General features: G+C 38.3%; 2 long non-coding RNA genes across 3 annotated transcripts; one reads left to right on the forward strand and one right to left on the reverse strand.

Moving 5' to 3' along the window:
• Nucleotides 1–3,324: 3,324 nt before the first annotated feature.
• Nucleotides 3,325–7,587, reverse strand: LOC130997749 (uncharacterized). 2 transcript variants are annotated; one of them, XR_009093173.1, is made up of 3 exons: nt 5,758–7,587; nt 3,658–3,807; nt 3,325–3,576 (listed from the first exon to the last, which is right to left on the reverse strand). It is a non-coding gene; the product is annotated as an uncharacterized LOC130997749 (long non-coding RNA). The 2 variants fall into 2 exon arrangements; XR_009093172.1 differs by having other exon boundaries at nt 3,658–3,813.
• A 712-nt stretch (nt 7,588–8,299) lies between these two features.
• LOC130997751 (uncharacterized) lies at nt 8,300–11,012 on the forward strand. Its single transcript, XR_009093174.1, has 3 exons — nt 8,300–8,454; nt 10,178–10,244; nt 10,845–11,012. It is a non-coding gene; the product is annotated as an uncharacterized LOC130997751 (long non-coding RNA).
• The last annotated feature ends 13,740 nt before the right edge of the window (nt 11,013–24,752 follow it).

The raw sequence follows: 24,752 nt of genomic DNA on the forward strand, positions 1-24,752 counted from the left end.
ACAACCCAATTCGATCCCTGCTATGAGAAAGTTAACAATAGGAAGCTACTCTATAGCTTCGGGAACCTCACCCGAGATTCCCGAGCGTACTAGAGATGATATGGGATCTTGATGTCGATGGTGAAGTTAAAGGAGAAAGAGAAGGGGCATGGTCACGGATCAGAATCAAACCTTCGAATGCAGACGAATTGCGGAGAAGGCCAGGTTTTGTTGATTCCAGGGAGGGAGTTTGTTATGCGGGAACACGCTCGACGCTCTTTTTCGCGACAAGAGCGGTTATGTAGCATCAACAGGAAAGTGATTTGGCAGTTGCTTTAGCAGCTCCTTCTCTAAGACCGTCTTCAATAGCAGCGCTTATTCCAACAAGACCAGCAAGAGCGGATGCTCACCTAAGAGCAGAAATGCCGACATCTTTCCACGTTCAAGCTGGTCGCAACAAGCCTTATTTGTAGTTTTATTGCAATCAATTCCTAAACCAGATGCCAAAAGATTGCCTGCTATCAGCTGATAGGGGTAGCTCTTTCGAACCAAGCCACTAGCCTACGAGATGAAAGACAGAATGCCACTAGATCAATGAGAAAAAGTTAGCCGGAAAAGCACTGGATAGAGACTATAGGGTCTCTAAACTGATGGGGGGATGCGGAGCAATAGGTCGAATTACTATATAAAGAAGAGTTGTAAACTATAGGATTTCTTGTTTGAGTAGGAATATTCATATTTCGGTTTTTCTCGTTCCTTCTCTTCGATAAGAATAGGGATTTGAAATGATACAAATTCCTCTTCATTCTGTTGTGCTCATCGAAATAAGTGCCGCCCGCCTGCGTTCTGTTGGTGACTTGATGCGAATGGGGTAGGCGGCAGCGCTGTGGGGCGGCGGCGGCCGCCTTCCAGGCAGCCGCCGCCCGCGTTAATCTGGCAGTTGCGATTTTCATGTATAAAACTCATTTTTAGGGTTTTATTCACCACTTCCGACCCCAGCAACCTCATAGGGCGATTTTTACATATTTTCCTTAGTTTTTTAGAGCTTTAAAACTTGTTGAAACATCTTTTGATTCCACGGATCGTTGTTCATCGCGTAGATTGTTTCGGATTGCAACGTTGGAAATCTCGTTTGAATGATTGTAAGACTCTTAGATTGATATTTTCCTGAATTATGGTTTGTTCTTGGTTTATTTATGAATTTGCTAGTGATGTTTGAGATTTATTTGCGTGCTTTAATTGCTTGATGTTCTTCAATTATTTATTTTCTAGTTAATTGCTTTTACAAGTTTTCGCTTTCGTTTAAGATTGTTGAGTTGATTAGTCGAGTTTATGAGATTGTAATTGTGGTCATGTTCATGCCTTGGTTGTCTACAATCGTTGCATTTCGTTCATTGATTTCTTTCCCGCGATTAGGTTAGATTAGTGCCATCTAGGAAATAGTCTTTTATTGCCTTAGTTATTTCCCGTAGCCTCTTTTCGTTGGTTGATTATCTTTCATTTATGTTAGCATGAGTCTCATAATGTCTTTTAATTAGTTACTTTACTTTCTTGTTGGTTATTTTATGTCTAGAAGGTTAGAGAGTTTGCCCGACCGAACTTCCGATTAGAGTGTTTAGGTTTTCTTTCCCGTATCCTGTGAGTAGCACGATTAAAGCCCTGTTTAGCCTTCCTTGTGAGACGACTTGGGTTAGCTTACTACACTAGGATTACCTCGTGCGATAGCGAGTCAAACTAGCAAGTGTTTTAGGTTGAGTCAGCGGCTGCTGCTGCTAAAACTTTTGAAAACACTAACGGCAGAAAGATGTCATTTGTTGAAATTTGTTGAGATTAACCGGTTAATTGGTTAACCGAATAGAAAATTGGTTCGGTTTTCAGTTATCATTTTGCCTGTTAATTGGTTCTGAATTAACCGGCAAACCGGTTCGGTTACCGATTACCATCCCTAATTGCTCCGGGTACGACGTGTACATCTCTTAGACACAAGTTGAGGAGAATTTTTTTAGAAAATTGCAGATTACACTCATGTATCTGCATTGATAAATAATCTTGAATTCACAACCAAATCTATGAATTCACAATTTACTTTTCTTAAATTCACGATCAGATCTATGAATTCACACCTTAATGTTCTTAAATTCACGACTAGATCTATGGATTCACAACTTAATGTTCTTGAATTCACAATCATATCTATAAATTCACAATTAAAATTAGAATTCACAACTAGAAATAATGTTTGTCATGAATTTAAGTTTTAAAGCTTGGATTCACGATTAACAATATTTTTAGTTGTGAATTCATTTAAAACTTGAATTCACGACTAATACTATTTATAGTTTGGAATTCACGCAAATTTACGACTAGCAATATTTCTAATTGTGAATTTTCGTGAATTCACGACTAACACTATTTATAGTTGTGAATTCATGTTCTTAAACTTGATTTCGCAACTAACACTATGTTTAGTTGTGAATTCAAACTTTAAAACTTGAATTCACAACCAATACTAGCTATTCAGTTGTGAATTCGAGTTTTAAAGCTTGAATTCACAACCAAAATTAATGATAGTTGTGAATTCGACTGGTTTTGAATTCTCGGGCAATTTTTAAATTTTTATATGCAAGGGTAAAATAGAAATTTTTTATTTTTTTATTTTTTATTTTTTATCTTAGTGGGTAATTTTTAAATTTACTATTCTAAAGTGGCTATTTTCAAAATCCACTCCCTTGTTTTCATTTTTTTTTGCATTTGTTTTTTTTGTTTTTTTTTTAAATTTTTATTTTCATTGCTTTAGATTTATAATTTTCCTGTTTTTGAACTATTTTTTTTAAAAATATATTCTTTTTTTTGCACTTATATTTTAATTTTCATTGCGTTGGATTTATAATTTGCTTCTATCCTAGCCATTTTTTTTCCGATTTCGCCGCCGTCTATGGATTTTAGGCGGCTAGTTACATATTTCACTCCAGAATTTTTTTTGATTTCATAATGCACATAATATTGAATTTTTTAGCCTTCGTGATAATGTTTTATTAAAACATATGTACCGTTATTTAGAGATTTTATTTTAATTTTAAATTTTGTTTTTTTATAGTACAAGAAGTACACATTGGTGAAGCATGAAATCTTACCCTAATTAAGAAAACGATAAACGAGACAAGATGTACGTGGTTCGATCATAAATGATCTACGTCCACGGGAGTTCTTTGTTGGTTTCACTATACTTTGAGAGAGTCTTTACATAAGTGTTGCTTAGAAAGATAAATCCCCCCTTTAATGCTAAAGCTAACCTTCTATTTATAGATGTGAAAGTGAGCCCTAAAGGCCTTAGGCCCATGAACTCTAATAATTGGATTTAGGCCCTTTAATGCCTTAATACACTTTAGTTTTGACTTAATCCATTTGCGATGTCCTTCGTTGCTCATGTTGAGTAGCTCCCTTGAGCTGCGCAGGCTAGTCTTTGCTGCCGAGTAACCTGGGTAGTCTGCGCCGCCAAGTCCCGTAGTCTGCGCTGGCGAGTCCCTTAATCTGCGCCGCCAAATCCCGTAGTCTGCGCTGGCGAGTCCCTTTATTATCTAAGGTCTTCAATTAAACCTGCGCTGGTTGGCCTCGTTCAATAAGAATAATGATAACAGTAATAGTAATCAAGTAAGATGTTCCTGTATTGCTAAGTACAGCGCTGATGAGTATTCTAGTCCTCATCAGCTACTCCCCCTAGTCTGGTTGAACTATGTCTTCTTCGTGTTCAACTAGTGGTATGCGGTATAGAGTCAGCGCTGTGCTGCTCTCCCGAGTAGGGTCCAAGTGTTTTTTAGCCCTGCAGCCCTGTAACTTATCACAAATCGGATACTTGTGAGTTTGCAAAAATAATCAATGATAGAACGTTACATCCCTGCTATTTTGTCAACACCAGAAATATCCCGACCCTGTCAAGATATTTAGAATAACAACAGTAAGAACAACAATGAAGAAACTCCCTTTCTAACGTGTTCATTAAGCCACTTTTTATTGTGCTCGTGCTAAGGCAGCTCCGGAAGCTTTGTACTTAGGCAATTACAGCCGTGTCAACGAACAGCCCCTTTTCCCTTAGGTTTTGAATTTTTTTATCCCTAAAAAATAGGATATAAGAGGTGATGGGGGCATACACCCCCTACTCCCCCCCAGTGTCGTGCGCGTACTTTAGAAGTCAAGCACGATTGTTGAAGACTTGGAAGAGTTGAGAATGCCCCCGAGTAGGGTTGAAAAACCGGTGCCGAGGAGTGACCCGGGAGAACGACTGAATTGCCCCTTAAGGCTCATCCTCAGTCTAACTTTTGCGGCTTACGATGTTTCTGCGTGGAGCATAGACATTGAGGCCTTCATCGTGCAATTAATGCCTTGAGTTGTGCAATTAATGCCTTGAATTTTGTAATTAATGCCTTGAGTTATGCAGTTAATGCCTTGAATTTTGCAATTAATGCCTTGAGTTGTGCAATTAATGCCTTGAGTTGTGCAATTAATGCCTTGAATTGTGCAATTAATGCCCCTGAATTTTGCAATTAATGCCTTGAGTTGTGCAATTAATGCCTTGAATTTTGCAATTAATGCCTTGAATTTTGCAATTGATGCCTTGAATTGTGCAATTAATGCCCCTGTTTAACTTTCGCGGCTTACGATATTTTTGCGCGGAGCATAGACAATCAAAGAACCCTGTCTAACTTTCGCAGCTTACAATATTTTTGCGCGGAGCATAGACACTGTGAACTGACAACGACTCGAACAATCTGCGCCGACCAAGATAACTGAGATAATTGTTTTCCCTGTACTTGAAATAGCTGCTCTGACTGCGCTGAGATAGTCATACTGGTTACGCTGATATAATTACTCTGACTGCACTGAGATAGCTCAGATACATTCTGAGGTTGATAGCTGCGCAGGCTGAGATGGCCTGTCCTGGCTGCGCTGAGAAAGCTCAGATACATTCTGAGGTTGATAGCTGCGCAGGCTGAGATAGCCTGTCCTGGCTGCGCTGAGAAAGCTCAGATACATTCTGAGGTTGATAGCTGCGCAGGCTGAGATAGCCTGTCCTGGCTGCGCTGAGAAAGCTCAGATACATTCTGAGGTTGATAGCTGCGCAGGCTGAGATAGCCTGTCCTGGCTGCGCTGAGAAAGCTCAGATACATTCTGAGGTTGATAGCTGCGCAGGCTGAGATAGCCTGTCCTAATTGTGCTGAGAAAGCTCAGATACATTCTGAGTTTTACAGTTCTGGATCGTGGTTAAGTTACCATTTAAGGTTTTAATATCCGCTACGCGGCTTAGTTGCCGTTAAGGCTCAGATATCTTGCTAAGTTTTTCGAGAAAACACACATGGTGGCATATACTCCACTCCCCCCCTTAGTAACATGTGCATGATTCAACTAAACATGTTATGTGTATATTTGTGCTTGGTGTCTTTACTTGTGATGCTAGTGGCAGCGCTGACGTGACTATAGTCGCGAAGTAAGTTATTCAAATTATGTTTCAAGCCCTAGGCACATATGCAGAAGGTGTCCAGCTTCGTACTAGTTAATATGCAGAAAGTATGCAGCTTCGTGTACTTAGTCAATTCATATTCTAGCCTTAGGCACATATGCAGAAGGTGTGCAGCTTCGTGTACTTAGTATCAAATTCCCAAGTCCCATCAAAGATGATATAAATCACTAGTATGCCCAAGTGTTCAAGTTTCAAATCCCAATCATGCTCACGTGCTTCGATAACTAAGATCATGTATAAGAAACTTTAGTTCTGCGAAGTACCTGAATCATCACTATTTAGTGGGTTTCCCGTGTTGTAATATAGCGTGTATCACATTTGTTCAAATGTTTTCCCAAAATATGTTTAACCTGCGCCGTAGGAATTCTTAAGCAAAAGTATTAGTAACATATGAGAGCCCTTCCCAGGGCTGTAAACTCGTTAATAAAGAAGGCAGATACTCCAGACAGAACTAATTTAATTAATCTCCAAATGACCCCCAAACAGATTGATCATGACAATGCAGCTAGAAAGGACTGAGTTTGCAAAAATTAGAACCGAATCAGTCTTAAGATCATAACAAAGTTATAGCATCTGTCCCGACTCCCGAGATTACCGCCGCATCGTAGTAAAGTCTAGCAATATTGGTCCCAAAATCAGAAGAAGATCATAGAAAAGTTGAGTTCAAAATTCTGTACGTATATGTGTGTATATTTCCAGTGCAGGTACCATAAAAGGAACAACAAATTTGATAGTTAAACTACAAATTCGAATATTAAGGAATGGATGTCAAGTAATGTAATCAAGCTCGATCCCTCGAAAAATCATAATCAAAGGACACTTCTTCCCGGGCGGAGCAGTAGTGCTTAGTCTTCTTGTCATACCGGAAAGTTTCTTCGTATCAAAATTTTAATAAAACTTATAGGGCTGAGCAGGAGTGCTGCATCAGCGCAGCGGCGCAGTTGATGAACTATCCCTCGCCCTTCCTGCGCTGCATCAGCGCAGCGGCGCAGCTGATGAACTGTCTCTCGCCCTCCCTGCGTTGCATCAGCGCAGCAGCAGCTGATGAACTATCCCTCGCTCTCCCTGCGCTGCATCAGCGCAGCGGCGCAGCTGATGAACTATCCCTCGCCTTCCCTGTTCATTTCATAAGCAGCAGTAATTATAAATTCAAAAAGCATTGGAGACGAAGACACCAAAAGAACTTATATAACTTGACTAGGGCTGCAAATCAAAAGCTGAGAAGAGCAGATAACACGAAAGAAAGCCATTGTCATGTCATGTCATGTCGACATATTCACTTCTTCCAGCAAGTCAGCTTGCAACAGCAATCAGCAAGGGATGCTAAAAAAAATGAAAGGTAGACATAAGCCCATGTAGAGTGCATGCCAACCAATCCAAATGTAATCTGTGCAGGTCAAGATAATGACTGGAATATATTCCACTCTGATAAAAATAGCAACTTCACAGCATCCAGCCCAGAATCCCCAACAATAGATATAAGATACACAACAAGAACATATCAGAGACGCAATGCAAAGCTTAACAAGCGACAGCAGTAATATTCCATCCCCGGGCAAAACTAGTTACTCAGGCTTGAAGAAGTACAGAACCAAAAATTGAGGACTGTCTTCTGTCCTACGCTGGCTGGTCAAGAACAAAAGAGAGAGGCGGCCAGAGCTGGCTGCGCTGCTGAACAAGAACAAAGGAGAGAGGCGGCCCGATGATTCATTGCTAAGAACTGAAGCTGATGGCAATGAGCAGGCAACTCTATTGAAGCTCTATCAACTCTGGACCCTTGCTGCAAATCTGGTTTGAAGCACCTGACTAGCGAGTACCCATCGAAGCTCCACGGAGCAGAGGAGGCTTTGGAGACGGCAAGCTCCGTTGAGCACCTTGAATTCTCGTCAATGGTCCAGTTGTGGATGGTGTTATCCACTGATCCCTCGCGCCCAAAAATAGCAGAATCACAAGAGATTAGCAAGACAAGCAAACAAAATTTTGAGGATTCAGTTCAACATGAAACATATTGAGTTCGAATAACGTGATCAAGTTCAACTTCATAGGAAATTGAATGTAGTGCAAGCCTTTTCAACAATGTGACTCGTATCGTGCTATGTAATACCCGTGCTTTTGATGACGTGTTTAATTGCTTAAGTTTGAGTAATTAGGGTATAGATCCCTTGTTTGATTACTTTGTAAAGAGATGAGGAGTTATATGAAGTTTTTTTTTTAAAGATGTTGAGATGTTCTTTTGATGATGTTTGGATGATGTGAGATTTTATATCCGAAATTGAGTTTGAGTATTCGAATAATTCGAGATAATTATTTGAATGAGAACGGTGAACTCGGAAGTGAGATCTGAGTCCGTTAAGACGTTTTTGAAAATTTTGACTTTTTGACGATGAATAGTAAAATACTGTTATTTCGTCTTTTTGTCGACTTTCAAAATCTTACGTGCACGTCGTCGAAAAATATTCTTAGTTTTTCGATACGAGTCCAATAATGAAAGTTTTTATTTTTGGACGACGAGTGAATAGTGAACTAGATTCTTTCGATAAACGAACCGAGCTCGTTTATCAGAATTTCGAGAACGAGCTTGTGTTTTCTATATTTATATAGAATTACGAGTGCAATGAAAGTGAGTAGAGGTTGAGAGGGCGAGTAACGAAGAGTATGGGTAGTTAATCGTTAAAACGAGACGAAACGAGATATTTAACGACTAACGGGTTAATATCCTAAATATCTAACCTACCCTACCCCTAACCACCCCCCCAACTGCCCACTATCCCTCTATCTCACCTAACTCACGCTGCACACACAACACACACACTAATTTGTGCTGCACACACACTAAAACACATTAGAAACACACACACACACTTCACGTTAACACCATTTCTTTGGTGTTCAAGCTTTTGACTTCCGATTTGAGCACCGAGACGAACGCCGATCATCTTTTCGATCACGTATCTAAGTAGGTAAGATCTCTACCTACGTTTTGATGGTTTTCTTTTCGATTTTCGTCGATGTCGAAAAACGTCGATTCTCGACTTTATTTTGAAACGACGTCGGATCGTCGTGAAATTTTAGTATGTTGTTCTTGGGTAGATGTTGAGCATGTTTAATGAAGGGAGTAAGAACGGAACGAACCGTAGCTATGAAACCCATGAGGGCAGCCCCGTTTTTCACATATTAGCTTGTCTTTCGATTTTTGTTTGATCGTTTTGACTTGATATTTGTGCTTAGGGGTATGCTAGGATCGATATATATTAAATTCGTATTTTTCCAAGCACGAAAATTTTATAAGTTTTTAGAGTATGATTATTTAAATTCGTGAAGTTTGGGACGTTGCATAATGAATATTATTGCGTATATGTGTTCTACGATATCACATGAGCATGCTAGATTAATTTGAGAATTTTTGAGAAATGTTAGAAACGAGAAGCATGAGGACCGAATGGTTTGATGCCCGGATGTGAATATTTGATTTTTATTTGAATGATTTGAGTTTATATATGTGTTTATATTTATTAAATATTGCACGTATAATTTACTTAGATTAATTTGAACACCAAGGTTCAAATTTGATGAAGGCCGTGAGTCATAAGGCCAAAGACGAGCGATGCTCGATTTTAATTGAGTTATTTTGAGCATGCCAATGTGTTTAGAATAATTAAAAATATTTGTATTTAAATTTTTGGAATTTATTTCCATTAAATACAAATTTTCTAATTATTCGATGATTTATTAAGTTGAGATATGTGGAGTATGTGAAGTCATGTAAGTGAACTAGCAGTGCATATGAGTTAATGCTATGTTAGTAAGACTATATGAATTATTTGAGTATTTATGAGATGAGCATGATTAGTAAGTTTTTGAGCTTTTTGAATTGCATGATAAATGCATATAAAATGGCTAAGTATGAGAAATTAGCATGGATTAGATTTATTAGTTTAAATGAGATAAATAAATTAGAGAAGCATGTTAATTAATTAAAGTTGGAATTTAGTATTTAATTACAAAGTCCGAGATTTAATCGAGAACTATGAGCATGATAAATTGTTAAGATATAATTTATTATTTGAGTTTGATATCGATTATGTGTCTAAATGGAGTGAGTGTGAGAGTTATGATTAACGCACATAAATGTTGGTATCTGACACTCGAACAATTGGTGTCGAGTATAAATGATAGTTTACTGATAAAGAGTTTTGATGATTTTGAATTATTTGGTTTGCGTTGAAAAGATGTCAAGATGTTAAGTTTTGAGTCGAGAGACGAGTTCACGTAGTGAGATTCACGCGTTGAAATCTCGTGGTTGACATTATATATGAATAGGTCATGCCGAAATTTTTAGTGAAATTAGGATTTGAGCATAGTCAATTCTTGTTGACCCGTGACTCAAATACATGCCTAATGGATAGTTTAACTTCTAATTGGTTAATTAGACGAGATGAGAGCGAATAGATCTGCTAAGAAAGTGGACTTTTCGATGTGTTAAATATTTCTTTTAATTGAAGAGCTGCTAATTATAACATAAGGATGTTATAATTAATGAGTAATGACGAGAGATAATAATTGTTATATTGATTAACAATCAAGAGAGATGAACATTAGAGATACTAATGTTTCATAAAAGAGATTAGATTATTGATCGAGGTTTCTTTTATAACTTCTCATCAATTCTTCATAACAATGAAGGTCCTTTTGGGAAGTAACGACTTGAGGGAGAGAGTGACGTTACTCATTGATACAGAGACACAACAAGGTGGGCATTACTTTTACTATACGTATATAGAGATCCCCTACGTATCGTAGGCCTCTTATACGAATGAATGCATGAGATGATCTAACTGTTAATTTCAGTTTCATATATATCAAATGAGTTTAAATGTTACATTCAAACAAGTTATTTCATGACAAAATCTTTGAGTTAAAGTTATTTCAAGTATTGTCTTGCCATAAAATGTTTCAATTTTAGTATGATATCTATCTGCTTTGGCTTTGCCAATGATGCAATCGAATTCGGGTCCTGAGCAGTTGATAGCTATCCTGCCAGGACTAGTGTACACCAGTGACCGTGAGTCATCTAGCGGGTTGGCCGGTCAAGTGACCGTGAGAGGTGGCCACCTCTCCGGCACAAAGTTCCAGATATGATAGATTACAAGAGAACTTAGTCTGCAGACGAACTTTAAGAATCACAAATGAATTTAGTAAGCTTGGGCCTTTTTAGCGAAAAACTCCCTTGTTGTACTGTTTATGATGGCATGACAATTTACAGTTTTGAAGCATGTATTTTTATACCTAGGCATACGTGCCCACTGAGTGCTTTTGTACTCAGCCCTGCATATGTTTTCTAAATGTGCAGGTTGAGCTGATGTGATGATGGTGCTGCAATGAGCGGAGTCTCCAGGGTTGTTAATAAATAGTTAACCTGTCTAGAATATGTCTTCATACATATGTCTAGCTACTTTCCGCTGCAAGATGTTGTTGATGTTATAGTATGTTATGTCATACTTTGAGTCTCAAGAGAATGGTTTCATATGATGTATAACTTAATTAATGATATTAATTAAGTTTTATGTTGTCTTTCATAGACTGTTCAAAAGAGTATTAATGAGTAAATACGATGATTTTTCTTAAGTTAAGTAAGATTTACGGTTTCAAATGATGCCCCTTTCTTTCCCTTATTCTTTAACCCCATCCCTAGTCGTAGATCACTCGGCTTAACTATCCTTAGTTAAGGCGGGCTGTGACATGCTATGTCCCATTCTTAGAATCAATCAAGTCGCAATGAAAATACACTATTAATCTTGAAATCTATGCAATAATAACTGCAGTTCATCAGTCAAACTTAGGCGAAGTCTCACGTTGTTTTAATCATCCCAAAGCTAATCAATCCCATAAATCATTCATATAAGCGTGAAGAATATCCCATCAAGATAATAAAATATTCAGGTAAGCATCATTAGCAAGCATGAGCAGAGTGCACAATCATTTGGTGTTCTCTCTGCACCCCAAAACATAACCAAATAACAGAGCTAATTATGCCACAGATTCTAATGATTTTTCAAGTGTTCCCATAACCGAACTTATAGTCGGAATCCAATATGGGATCAAGTAATTCATGCATGAATACTTTGTATATGCTACTTGGGAAGTATATGTAACTTCATCTAGTTTAAAGCAAACAAATGCCAACATGCGAATCCAAGATTATAAATGGTAGTTTACTCAACATGTGAATTCAAAAGACATCAAGAAAAATTGTCATATACTTATAGCGTCTGGATTTTTCCTAGAAACAACCAATCATAGTAGACTGCTTTCGAAACATGATCAAGAAGGCAAAGAACAAGAAATGCAAATGTTCATATGTCGATTAGTCCCAACAGCAGCAGTCTCAAGTAAATCACAAGAAGCAGAGCAAGATCAGAACATAATTAGAAATAAAATGAGCGTGCCAGAGCTGGTTGCGCAGCTGAGCAACCGTAGAGGATAAGAGCGCGCCCGAGCTGGCTGCGCAGCTGAGTAACCATAGAGGATAAGAGCGTGCCCGAGCTGGCTGCGCAGCTGAGTAACCATAGAGGATAAGAGCGTGCCCGAGTTGGCTGCGCAGCTACCAGAGGAGAAGGACGAACCCGAGCTCGATGCAGGATTCCAATTGGAGGAATTTGAAATTTCTCGCAATGGAAACTCAAGAGCGGCGGTGATGCTCGCCGAACTTCGATCGAAGAAAAATACTGGTGATCTGCTTTGAAACACAAAGAAGTACAAAGAAATATTAAGTTTTATCAGGATTTGTATGGAATTATTGAGGAATTCCTACGAGTAAGAAAGTTGGGGGTTTTCCCCTATGCCAATGGTCGGCTCAGAGGATGGGAGCTCGGTGCGGCGGTGGTGGCTGGTTTCCGCTGCGATTAGGGTCTTCAATCGGAGGTTAAAGTTATGGAAGAAGGGCGGCGGCTTCAATCGAAACCTGCGCTGAACCTGGTCTAGGTTCGCTGGGTCACAGCGGTCGAGCTCGACTTTTCTGAGGATGAATGATTTGAGAGTTGGGAGTGGCCGCAGCCATCTTTTGACCGGAGTATTTGAAGAGAAGAGAGAGACCGAGACGTGTATCTGCAGTGGCTAGAAGACCGAGAAAATCAAGGCATAGATTCAATTTTTCCCATCGTAGATCCAGATATACCAAGAGTAGCGATTTTTTCTTTTTAGAAGAGAGAAACCGAGACGAAGAGATGCAGAAGGCGACACAAGTCGAATAGCGCCGGACCTTGCCGGATTATCAGGAGCCACTGTGGCGGCTGGAATAGTCGGCGAATTTCGTGGTTGGAACTTGGAACAGTCGGCGGATTTTGAGGAGAGAAGGGGCGAACTCTGAGATGAGAGAGAGAGAGAACGAATCCCCCTTTTCACAAATCCCTTTCTCGATTCAGATTTTTTCAGAATTCTCGATGATGAAAAATTGGGTCAGGATCGAGAAATGTTACACGCCTGATTGGGGATATTGCGGATATCGCCGATAGAGTGTTGCCAGAATCTGGAAATTGAAAAAAAACATATCCGGAAAATATGTTCCCGCAAGAACCGAGCCCTCCATTTTCTTTCCTTGAAATTGAAACGATGAACAGTAGCCTGACTTCAAAATGAACAGTAACTCAAATCCCTAATTTCCCAAATCTCTTTTCGATGAACAGTAACCCTCCTCCCTTTATTCGATGAACAGTAAATCCGAATCTGGAAATTCCAAAAATCGAGAAGAATGCTCCTTGAAACTCACGCCTTAAGCTCAATTTCTCACAGACGGCGCCAGTTGGTGAAGCATGAAATCTTACCCTAATTAAGAAAACGATAAACGAGACAAGATGTACATGGTTCGATCATAAATGATCTACGTCCACGGGAGTTCTTCGTTGGTTTCACTATACTTTGAGAGAGTCTTTTGTAATACCCGGGCTTTTGATGACGTGTTTAATTGATTGAGTTTGAGTAATTAGGGTTTAGATCCCTTGTTTGATTTACTTTGTAAAGAGATGAAGAGTTATATGAAGTTTTGTTGTTATATTTTAAAGATGTTGAGATGTTCTTTTGATGATGTGAGAATGATGTGGGATTTTATATCCGTATTTGAGTTTGAGTATTTGAATAATTCTAGATAATTATTTGAATGAGAACGGTGAACTCGGAAGTGAAATCTGAGTCCGTTAAGACGTTTTTGAAATTTTTGACTTTTTGACGATGAATAGTAAAATACGGCTATTTCGTCTTTTTGTCGACTTTCAAAATCTTACGTGCACGTCGTCGAGAAATATTCTTAGTTTTTCGATACGAGTCCAATAATGAAAGTTTTTATTTTTGGACGACGAGTGAATAGTAAACCGGGATTTCTCGATAAACGAACCGAGCTCGTTTATCAGAATTTCGAGAACGAGCTTGTATTTTCTATATTTATATAGAATTACGAGTGTAATGAAAGTGAGTAGGAGTTGAGAGGGCGAGTAATGAAGAGTATGGGTAGTTAGTCGTTAAAACGAGACGAGACAAGACGAGACGAGATATTTAACGACTAAATATCTAACCTACCCTACCCTTAACCACCCCCCAACCGCCCAAACCCCTCTACATCAGCCAACTCACGCAGCACACACATTAAACACACCTAAAACACACACACACTTCACGCCAAACACCATTTTAGCTTGAGCTCAAGCTTTTGAGCTCCGTTTTGAGCACCGAGACGAGCGCCGATCATCTTTTCGATCACGTATCTAAGTAGGTAAGATCTCTACCTACGTTTTGATGGTTTTCTTTTCGATTTTCGTCGACGTCGAAAAACGTCGATTCTCGACTTTATTTTGAAACGACGTCGGATCGTCGTGAAATTTTAGTATGATGTTCTTGGGTAGATATCGAGCATGTTTAATGAAGAGAGTAAGAACGGAACGAACCGTAGCTATGAAACCCATGAGGGCAGCCCCGTTTTTCACATATTAGCTTGTCTTTCGATTTTTGTTTGATCGTTTTGACTTGATATTTGTGCTTAGGGGTATGCTAGGATCGATATATATTAAATTCGTATTTTTCCAAGCACGAAAATTGTATAAGTTTTTAGAATATGATTATTTAAATTCGTGAAGTTTGGGACGTTGCATGATGAATATTATTGCATATATGTGTTCTACGATATCACATGAGCATGCTAGATTAAATTGGGAATTTTCGAGGAAGGTTAGAAACGAGAAGCATGAGGACCGAATGGTTTGATGCCCGGATGTGAATATTTGATTTTTATATGAATGATTTGAGTTTATATGTGTTTATATTTATTAAATATTGCACGTATAATTTACTTAGATTAATTTGAACACCGAGGTTCAAATTTGATGAAGGCCGTGAGTCATAAGGCCAGAGACGAGCGATGCTCGATTTTAAGTTGAGATATGTGGCGTATGTGAAGTCATGTAAGTGAACTAGCAGTGCATATGAGTTAATGCAATGTTAGTAAGACTTTATGAATTATTTGAGTATTTATGAGATGAGCATGATTAGTAAGTTATCGAGGTTTTTGAGTTGCATGAGAAATGCATATAAAATGACCAAGTATGAGAAATTAGCATGGATTAGATTTATTAGTTTAAATGAGATAAATAAATTAGAGAAGCATGTTATTAATTAAAGTTGGAATTTAGTATTTAATTACTAAGTCCGAGATTTAATCGAGAATTATGAGCATGTTAAATTGTTAAGATATGATTTATTATTTGAGTTTGTTGTCGATTATATGTCTAAATGGAGTGAGTGTGAGAGTTATGTTTAACGCACATAAATGTTGGTATCTGACACTCGAACAATTGGTTTCGAGTATAAATGATAGTTGACTGATAAAGAGTTTTGATGATTTTGAATTGTTGGTTTGCGTTGAAGAGATGTCAAGATGTTAAGTTTTGAGTTGAGAGACGAGTTCACGTAGTGAGATTCACGCGTTGAAATCTCGTGGCTGACGTTATGTATGAATAGGTCATGCCGAAATTTTTAGTGAATACTTTGATATATCATCAAATAATCATTATAATTTCTTAGTGAAATTAGGATTTGGGCATAGTCAAAAGAGAGATGAACATTAGAGATACTAATGTTTCATAAAAGAGATTAGATTATTAATCGAGTTTTCTTTAATAACTTCTCACTGATTCTTCATAACGATGAAGGTCCTTTTGGGAAGTAACGACTTGAGGGAGAGAGTGACGATACTCATTGATACAGAGACACAACGAGGTGGGCTTTCTTAAACACGTATATAGAGATCCCCTGCATACAGGCCTCTTATACGAAATGAAATGAATGATATGATATAATTGTTAAGTTTCGATTTTATGAAAATGATCAAATGATGAATGGTTCTTTATGAAATGAAATGAAATGAAATGAAATGAAGGGAATTATTATATGAAGGATGTTATATTGAAGTTATTGCATTGCCAAATTTTTGATGTTTTAGTATGTTATCTATCTGCTTGAGATGAAGAATTCGGTCCTATGCTAGTGTAGATACTAGTAAGGATTTGTGTACACTGAGGTGGTCGTGAGTCATCGAGCGGGTTGGCCGATCACAGTGCTGCAGAGGGAGGCCTCCCTCTCAGTACTTGATGTTATAACAGATATGATACTTACCTGATGAGAAAAGTCTGCGCAGACAACTTTGAGAAAATGAAAATGAGTTTAGCTAATACAGGGCCTTTCTACAAATTCCTTGTATTATGCATATGAAATGGCAATGACAATATTTATAGCTTTATAAGCATGAGATGAGATGAGATGTTTGGCATGTGTTCACTGAGTGCTTTTTGTACTCAGCCCTGCATATGTTTTTCAAAAATGTGCAGGTTGAGCTGATGTGATGATGGTGCTGCAATGAGCGGAGTCTCCAAGGTTGTTAATAAATAGTTAACCTGTCTAGAATATGTCTTCATACATATGTCTAGCTACTTTCCGCTGCAAAAATGTTATGATGTTATAGTATGTTATGTCATACTATGAGTCTTAAGAGAATGGTTTCATATGATGTACAACTTGATTAATGATATTTATTAAGTTTTTATGTTGTCTTTCATAGACTGTTTAAATGAGTATTGATGAGGAATTATGACGAGTTTTTCTTAAGTTGAGTAAGTTTTAAGATTCCAAATGACGCCCCTTTCTTCCCCTTATTCTTTAACCTCATCCCTAGTCGTAGATCACTCGGCTTAACTATCCTTAGTTAGGGCGGGCTGCGACAGAGTGGTATCAGAGCGAAGGAAAGCTCTGAATTAGAAGTCTTGAGTTTAGTCTAGAATGAGTCACTAGACTAATAGTTATTAACAACCGTGAGCTCAGCGCACCATCACACCAGGCTCAACGAGGTATGTAAAATTTCAAAGTTTAGTTGACGTTAAATTTTGAAGAGCATGATGTTGAGGTTATATGATGAGTTATGATGTTACACTTTGAAGGTGCATAGTTTGAGTTTGAGGATGACAACATGATTAATAATGAGTTATTATGTTGTAAGAGTATGATGTTGATGTTACATGATGAATCATGAGATGGTTTATATCATATGATGTTATATGATTGAGGATGCATAATTATGAGTTATGATGTGATGTATTTTAGATGTTTTGTGATGAGAATTGTTTGAGCAGTTGTGATAAGTCACGATGATTTAGATGAAGGAATCTAATGTCATTGTTATGAGAGATTTTCTACTAAGTAGAAGGATGAAATGAGAACTTAGAGCTAAAGCTTGAGAGAATTAGCAATTGCTTTAAGTACTTGTTTGTATGAGTTATGAGTTTGAGTTATGAGCTTGAGTATAATAACATGATTAATGATGAGTTACTAGCATACTGCAATGAGATATTGTACAATATGTTGAGATGTTTTGTGACGCGAGTTTTGCTCACGCAACCTGAATGATACTTGAGAAGGTATCATGAGCCATAGTCTTTGGAGATGGCTTTGAGAGAGAATTGTTTGAGTTGTCTTACTGAATCACGATGATTTAGATTGAGGGATCTACTATCATTGTTTAGAGAGGTTACCTACTATGTAAAGATGGGACGCGATGAGAATTTAGATGTTTTGAGCTTGAGTTTTAAGAGAACATCACTACTTAGTACGAGTTTTGCTAAGTTATGTTTTGTTTATTTCTGTTGCTGGAGCCAAGTAGAGTTAGTCCCTAGAGTCACCTTTAAGTTCTCCTTATAGGTTGACCAGGACAGTTGGCACTGCACGAAAGTGCACTGCTGTGAGAACGAACTCAGAGAAGATCGAATACGAGGATGAGGCGTACAGTATGTGGTATAAAGATACCCTAGCAGATTTTCAAACACATGTTCATAGACTATGAAAGGATGAAAGCCTTATGGTTGTTATTAGACTGGATGGCATCGTGCACCTAGTCCCCGTGCTACCAATCGAGTGGTAGGATTGAGCAAGGAAGAAAGCCTCTCAATATGATGGGACGTGTCGTTTTGAGCGCTGGACCCACATGAGATGAGAATTGTTACAGATACCCAGATTTTCTATGCGGATCTACTGACCGGATGCCTATTTTCTACCAGGGGCTCCAGAAGAGTGTAGTAGATACAAGTCGATCCTTGAGTATCAGTCACCGAAGATGATAAGATGATAAACGATAATGAGGATGAGATGTAGCCGAGGAGGGCTAGAGTTGATGAGGATGAGAAGAGAAGCCGATGTAGGCTAGAGCTAAGGATAATCTTGAGAGTATGAGTGGTACACCCTCGTTTTTTATTAATTTCAATTACATTGCGATGTATATAACTTACTTAGGAGATACTGATACTTGAGCTTTTGACATGATGATAGATGAGCATGCGAATATAGTACCCTACTGATGTTAAATAGATGGATGTTCCTAGTGTGCTAAAGTAGCAACTAGATGAGTTAACTGGTAGCAATTACCGTAGGAGGTCCAGACCGAGACATAGTACTATTAATGGTGTCGGTTTAGAAGGGACATCACGATAGATACTATGGTTTTCGTAGGGTTTATATAACCCCTTTATGTAAGTCCTCTATAAAGAGACATTCTACTGATGGATATATTTGGTGGACCCGAGTGGTCTTTATGTTAGCTTTTCGTGAGTGCTTATTGCCTTACAGATGAATGTTAAGGTTACCGTGAGGGTTTCCTTAAAGTTGAGTTCGTAAATTGAACTTGAGTTTCGAGGATGCTTAGAGCGTTGGTCGAGTTGAGTTTTCCTTTTGTGATTTCAAAGTGCCTCAAAGATGTCGTCAAGAGTGTGATGTGAGGGATAGGCGGGATAATACTCCGCCACCAATACCGCAACATGAGAGAAGAGTTGAAAATGTTGAGCATTCGGAACACGAGTATAGAACATAGGACCCTAAGTTTAAGCTTTTAGCTTGCTGGTGCGAACTTAAGTTTTGTTATGTATAGTATGTTGAGGGTATAGAAGACACAGAATTTCCAAGTTCGGGATAGTATATCCCGTGTGACTGGGGAGTGATTATGTTGGACCTGGCCAGTCCGCATGATCCAAATCTCAGTAGACGTGTTTTGGGTTTATAAACCCACGTGTTTCAACTTTCGGTTGAAAAGCCAGATGGGTTCTTACTCTAGGTCATTTTTGTTCGACCTGGTAGTTACTTCATTCTACCCTCTGGTCATTCATTTGAGTCTCTTGAACAATTTGTTTTGATGTCGTTCTAGGGTTGGACCCTTACAACTTTTGAGTTATCCTATTAGATTTTTTTGATGTATAAGACTAGTGAGAGGCACCACGTCAGAGGACTTTAACACCTGAGCAACTGGTAGACTATACTTGAGAACAATTGAAGACTACTCTTGAGAAGTATGTACCGAGGAGTACAGTAAGCAGCGATAGGCTGATTATCGAAGTTTGATGCAAGGAAAGAAATCGGTTGTAGAGTATAATCGAGAATTCTGTGAGCTATCACGATTTGCTCATCAGAAGATGGATACTGATGAAGAGATTCTGAGTTTTATGTGCCGGTTTAAGGCAGGACTTTAAGGTAGTATGGGCAGGTTATTGGATGCACCAGTTAGAATCTTGTTTAATACAGGAGCCTCGCATTCTTTAATTGTTTGAAGCATGTTACCTTCAAACTCGAACCAAAACAAGCTAGTTCCGAGTTGAGAGTAATCACTCCTGTAGGAAGAGCTACTACAGTTTCTCACATGATTTCTAACTTAGAGCTTGAGTTAGGATCACTAAAGATGAAAGCAAGAACCTTGCACTTAATGCCTATGTGGAACGTAGACATTATTCTAAGGATGGAATGGTTAGCAGAGAACTTTGGCCCGATTGATTGTAAGAAGAGACAGATAACTTTCCAACCACCTGGGAAGGAACATACATGTTTTCACGGCATTGATAGAAAGAAGAGAGTTCCAATCATTTTGGCACTTCAGGCGTCGAATTGGGTAAAGAAGAAATGAGCACAAGCTTACCTAGTTTACTTGAATGATGAAGGAGAATCAAGTAAAAAAAAAAAAAACTTTGAGGATGTAGTAGTGGTAAGGGAATATAGAGATGTATTTCCCGAGGTCTTACCAGGATTGCCACCAACAAGACAGTTGGAGTTCACTATCGACCTAGAACCTGGATCAGCACCAGTGTCGAAGGCACCCTATAGAATGGCGCCTAAGGAGCTACAAGAGCTGAAGATTCAGCTGCAAGAATTGCTCGAGTTAGGTTCTATTTGACCTAGTGTATCCCCGTGGGGAGCACCAGTACTTTTTGTCAAAAAGAAGGATGACACGTTGAGAATGTGCATAGATTATCGAGAACTGAATAAATTGACACTCAAGAACAAATATGCTTTACCGAGGATAGATGACTTGTTAGATCAATTAAGAGGAGCGAGTTTTTTTCTTAAAAGTTGACTTGAGATCAGATTACCACCAGTTGAAATATTGACAGAAGGATATACCTAAGACAGCTTTCAAATGAGGTATGAGCACTATGAGTTCATAGTTATGCCATTCGGTTTGACGAAGGCACCAGTAGTTTTCATGGATCACATGAATCGAGTTTTCATCAATAACCGGATAAATTTGTCCTAGTTTTCATAGATGATATTCTCATCTATTCGAAGAATGAGCAGGGGCGCCAAAACATTTGAGAACGATGTTGGAAACGTTAAGAGTTGAGAAGCTTTTTGCCAAATTCACCAAGTGCGAGTTTTGGTTGAACGAAGTAATTTTTCTAGGACATATTGTATCACCCGAAGGAATTAAAGTTGACCCCGCCAAGGTACAAGCTGTACATGAGTGGAGATCACCAACTACGCCTAACGAGATACGCAGCTTTTTAGGCTTAGCAGGATACTATCAGAGGTTTATTGAAGGATTTTCCACGATAACAAGACCGATGACACAATTACTTAGAAAAGAAGCTAAGTACAATTGTAAAGAGGAGTGTGAAGAGAGTTTTTAAGAGCTTAAAGGAAATTGACTACAGCACCAGTGCTGATAGTCCTAGAAATGGATAAAGAGTATACCATCTACGCAGATGCGTCAAAGAATGGGCTAGGATGTGTTTTGATGCAAGAAGGGAGAGTTATAGTCTATGCATCACGACAACTTAGACCCCATGAGATAAATTATCCAACGCATGATTTAGAGCTTGCAGCCGTTGTGCATGCCCTGAAAATTTGGAGACATCATCTGTACGGAGTTAGATGTGAGATTTTCATGAACCACAAAAGTTTGAAATACTTTTTCGAGCATAAGGATATTAACATGAGGCAAATGAGATGGCTCGAATTAGTAAAGGATGTTGGCAATGTAGTAGCCGATGCATTGAGCCGAAAGGTCTCGTCAAAGTTAGGATGTCTTCTCACGAGAGAGGATGAGCTTATAAAGGACTTTGACATGATGAGGATAGAGATGATAAAACCACCGGTGACGATATCGAGTATTGTTGCGACGATGCCTAGTTTGAGGAAAATGGTGATTGAAGCACAAGGAAAGATGAGACAATGAACAAGTTACGAGAAAGGATAAGAGCAGGAGATCTCAAGAGTTACAAAAAAAAAAACATCAGACAATGCTATCTTATTTGAGGGGAGAATATGTATTCCCCGCGATGATGAACTTAAGAATACGATCATGAGTGAGACTCATGACACGCCTTACACCGCCTACCCAGGAGACACAAAGATGTATCAGGTTGTGAAAAAGAGATTTTTGTGGGACGGAATGAAACGAAACATAGCTTCGTTTGTAGAGCGATGCTTAGCTTGTCAGCAAGTGAAAGCATTACACCAACGACCCTATGGGAAGTTAAAACCGTTGGAAATTCCCGAGTGGAAATGAGATCACATAGCGATGGATTTTGTGATAGCTTTACCGAAAAGTCAAAGAGGAAATACAGCAATTTGGGTGATTGTAGATCGACTAACAAAATCTGCACATTTCATACTGATCCTAATCGCGTATGGACCAGATAAGTTAGCACAATTGTACGTTCGTGAGATTATAAGATTGCTTTGAGTACCGATGTAAGATCACCTCAGAGAGAGATCCAAAATTTACATCACGTTTTTGGATGAGTTTACAGAAAGAGTTGGGTACAAGGATGAATTTCAGCATAGCCTTTCATCCCCAAAATGATGGACAATCAGAAAAGACCATCCAGACGATAGAAGATATGATAAGAACTACTATCCTTGATAGAGGAGTACATCGGGAGAATGTGTTGCCACAAATTGAGTTTGCCTATAAGATGTGAGACAAAGTTTCGAGATAGGAGACGAAGTTTTCTTGAAGGTTTCACCCTCAAAGGGGATGAATAGATTTGGAGTTAAAGGACAGCTTAGACCCAGAGTTATAAGTCCTTATGAGATTTTGCAAAAGATAGGTCCAATAGCGTACAGGTTGGCTTTGCCACCTAGCTTTGGAAATGTGCATAACGTGTTTCACGTGTCACAATTGAGAGGATATATATTTTCGATCCAAACCATGTGGTTTACTAAGAAGAAATGATCTTAGAAATTGACTTGAGTTATGAAGAGAGAGAGACCTCAGATGATGCTAAATCATAAAATTCGGCAATTGAGTAATAAGTCGATTGCATTGGATAAGGTCCAATGGAAATATGATAGTTAGAAAGAAGTGGAAAGAGAGCTTGAGGATAAGATGTGAGAGAAGTGCCCGAAACATTTACAGGAGGTACAAATTTCGGGACGAAATTTATTTTAAGGGGGAGGGTATGTAATACCCGGGCTTTTGATGACGTGTTTAATTGATTGAGTTTGAGTAATTAGGGTTTAGATCCCTTGTTTGATTTACTTTGTAAAGAGATGAAGAGTTATATGAAGTTTTGTTGTTATATTTTAAAGATGTTGAGATGTTCTTTTGATGATGTGAGAATGATGTGGGATTTTATATCCGTATTTGAGTTTGAGTATTTGAATAATTCTAGATAATTATTTGAATGAGAACGGTGAACTCGGAAGTGAAATCTGAGTCCGTTAAGACGTTTTTGAAATTTTTGACTTTTTGACAATGAATAGTAAAATACGGCTATTTCGTCTTTTTGTCGACTTTCAAAATCTTACTGTGCACGTCGTCGAGAAATATTCTTAGTTTTTCGATACGAGTCCAATAATGAAAGTTTTTATTTTTGGACGACGAGTGAATAGTAAACCGGGAATTCTCGATAAACGAACCGAGCTCGTTTATCAGAATTTCGAGAACGAGCTTGTATTTTCTATATTTATATAGAATTACGAGTGTAATGAAAGTGAGTAGGAGTTGAGAGGGCGAGTAATGAAGAGTATGGGTAGTTAGTCGTTAAAACGAGACGAGACAAGACGAGACGAGATATTTAACGACTAAATATCTAACCTACCCTACCCTTAACCACCCCCCAACCGCCCAAACCCCTCTACATCAGCCAACTCACGCAGCACACACATTAAACACACCTAAAACACACACACACTTCACGCCAAACACCATTTTAGCTTGAGCTCAAGCTTTTGAGCTCCGTTTTGAGCACCGAGACGAGCGCCGATCATCTTTTCGATCACGTATCTAAGTAGGTAAGATCTCTACCTACGTTTTGATGGTTTTCTTTTCGATTTTCGTCGACGTCGAAAAACGTCGATTCTCGACTTTATTTTGAAACGACGTCGGATCGTCGTGAAATTTTAGTATGATGTTCTTGGGTAGATATCGAGCATGTTTAATGAAGAGAGTAAGAACGGAACGAACCGTAGCTATGAAACCCATGAGGGCAGCCCCGTTTTTCACATATTAGCTTGTCTTTCGATTTTTGTTTGATCGTTTTGACTTGATATTTGTGCTTAGGGGTATGCTAGGATCGATATATATTAAATTCGTATTTTTCCAAGCACGAAAATTGTATAAGTTTTTAGAATATGATTATTTAAATTCGTGAAGTTTGGGACGTTGCATGATGAATATTATTGCATATATGTGTTCTACGATATCACATGAGCATGCTAGATTAAATTGGGAATTTTCGAGGAAGGTTAGAAACGAGAAGCATGAGGACCGAATGGTTTGATGCCCGGATGTGAATATTTGATTTTTATATGAATGATTTGAGTTTATATGTGTTTATATTTATTAAATATTGCACGTATAATTTACTTAGATTAATTTGAACACCGAGGTTCAAATTTGATGAAGGCCGTGAGTCATAAGGCCAGAGACGAGCGATGCTCGATTTTAAGTTGAGATATGTGGCGTATGTGAAGTCATGTAAGTGAACTAGCAGTGCATATGAGTTAATGCAATGTTAGTAAGACTTTATGAATTATTTGAGTATTTATGAGATGAGCATGATTAGTAAGTTATCGAGGTTTTTGAGTTGCATGAGAAATGCATATAAAATGACCAAGTATGAGAAATTAGCATGGATTAGATTTATTAGTTTAAATGAGATAAATAAATTAGAGAAGCATGTTATTAATTAAAGTTGGAATTTAGTATTTAATTACTAAGTCCGAGATTTAATCGAGAATTATGAGCATGTTAAATTGTTAAGATATGATTTATTATTTGAGTTTGTTGTCGATTATATGTCTAAATGGAGTGAGTGTGAGAGTTATGTTTAACGCACATAAATGTTGGTATCTGACACTCGAACAATTGGTTTCGAGTATAAATGATAGTTGACTGATAAAGAGTTTTGATGATTTTGAATTGTTGGTTTGCGTTGAAGAGATGTCAAGATGTTAAGTTTTGAGT

This window comes from Salvia miltiorrhiza, chromosome 8 (genome assembly GCF_028751815.1).
Source record: "Salvia miltiorrhiza cultivar Shanhuang (shh) chromosome 8, IMPLAD_Smil_shh, whole genome shotgun sequence".
NCBI classification, from domain to species: Eukaryota; Viridiplantae; Streptophyta; class Magnoliopsida; order Lamiales; family Lamiaceae; genus Salvia; species Salvia miltiorrhiza.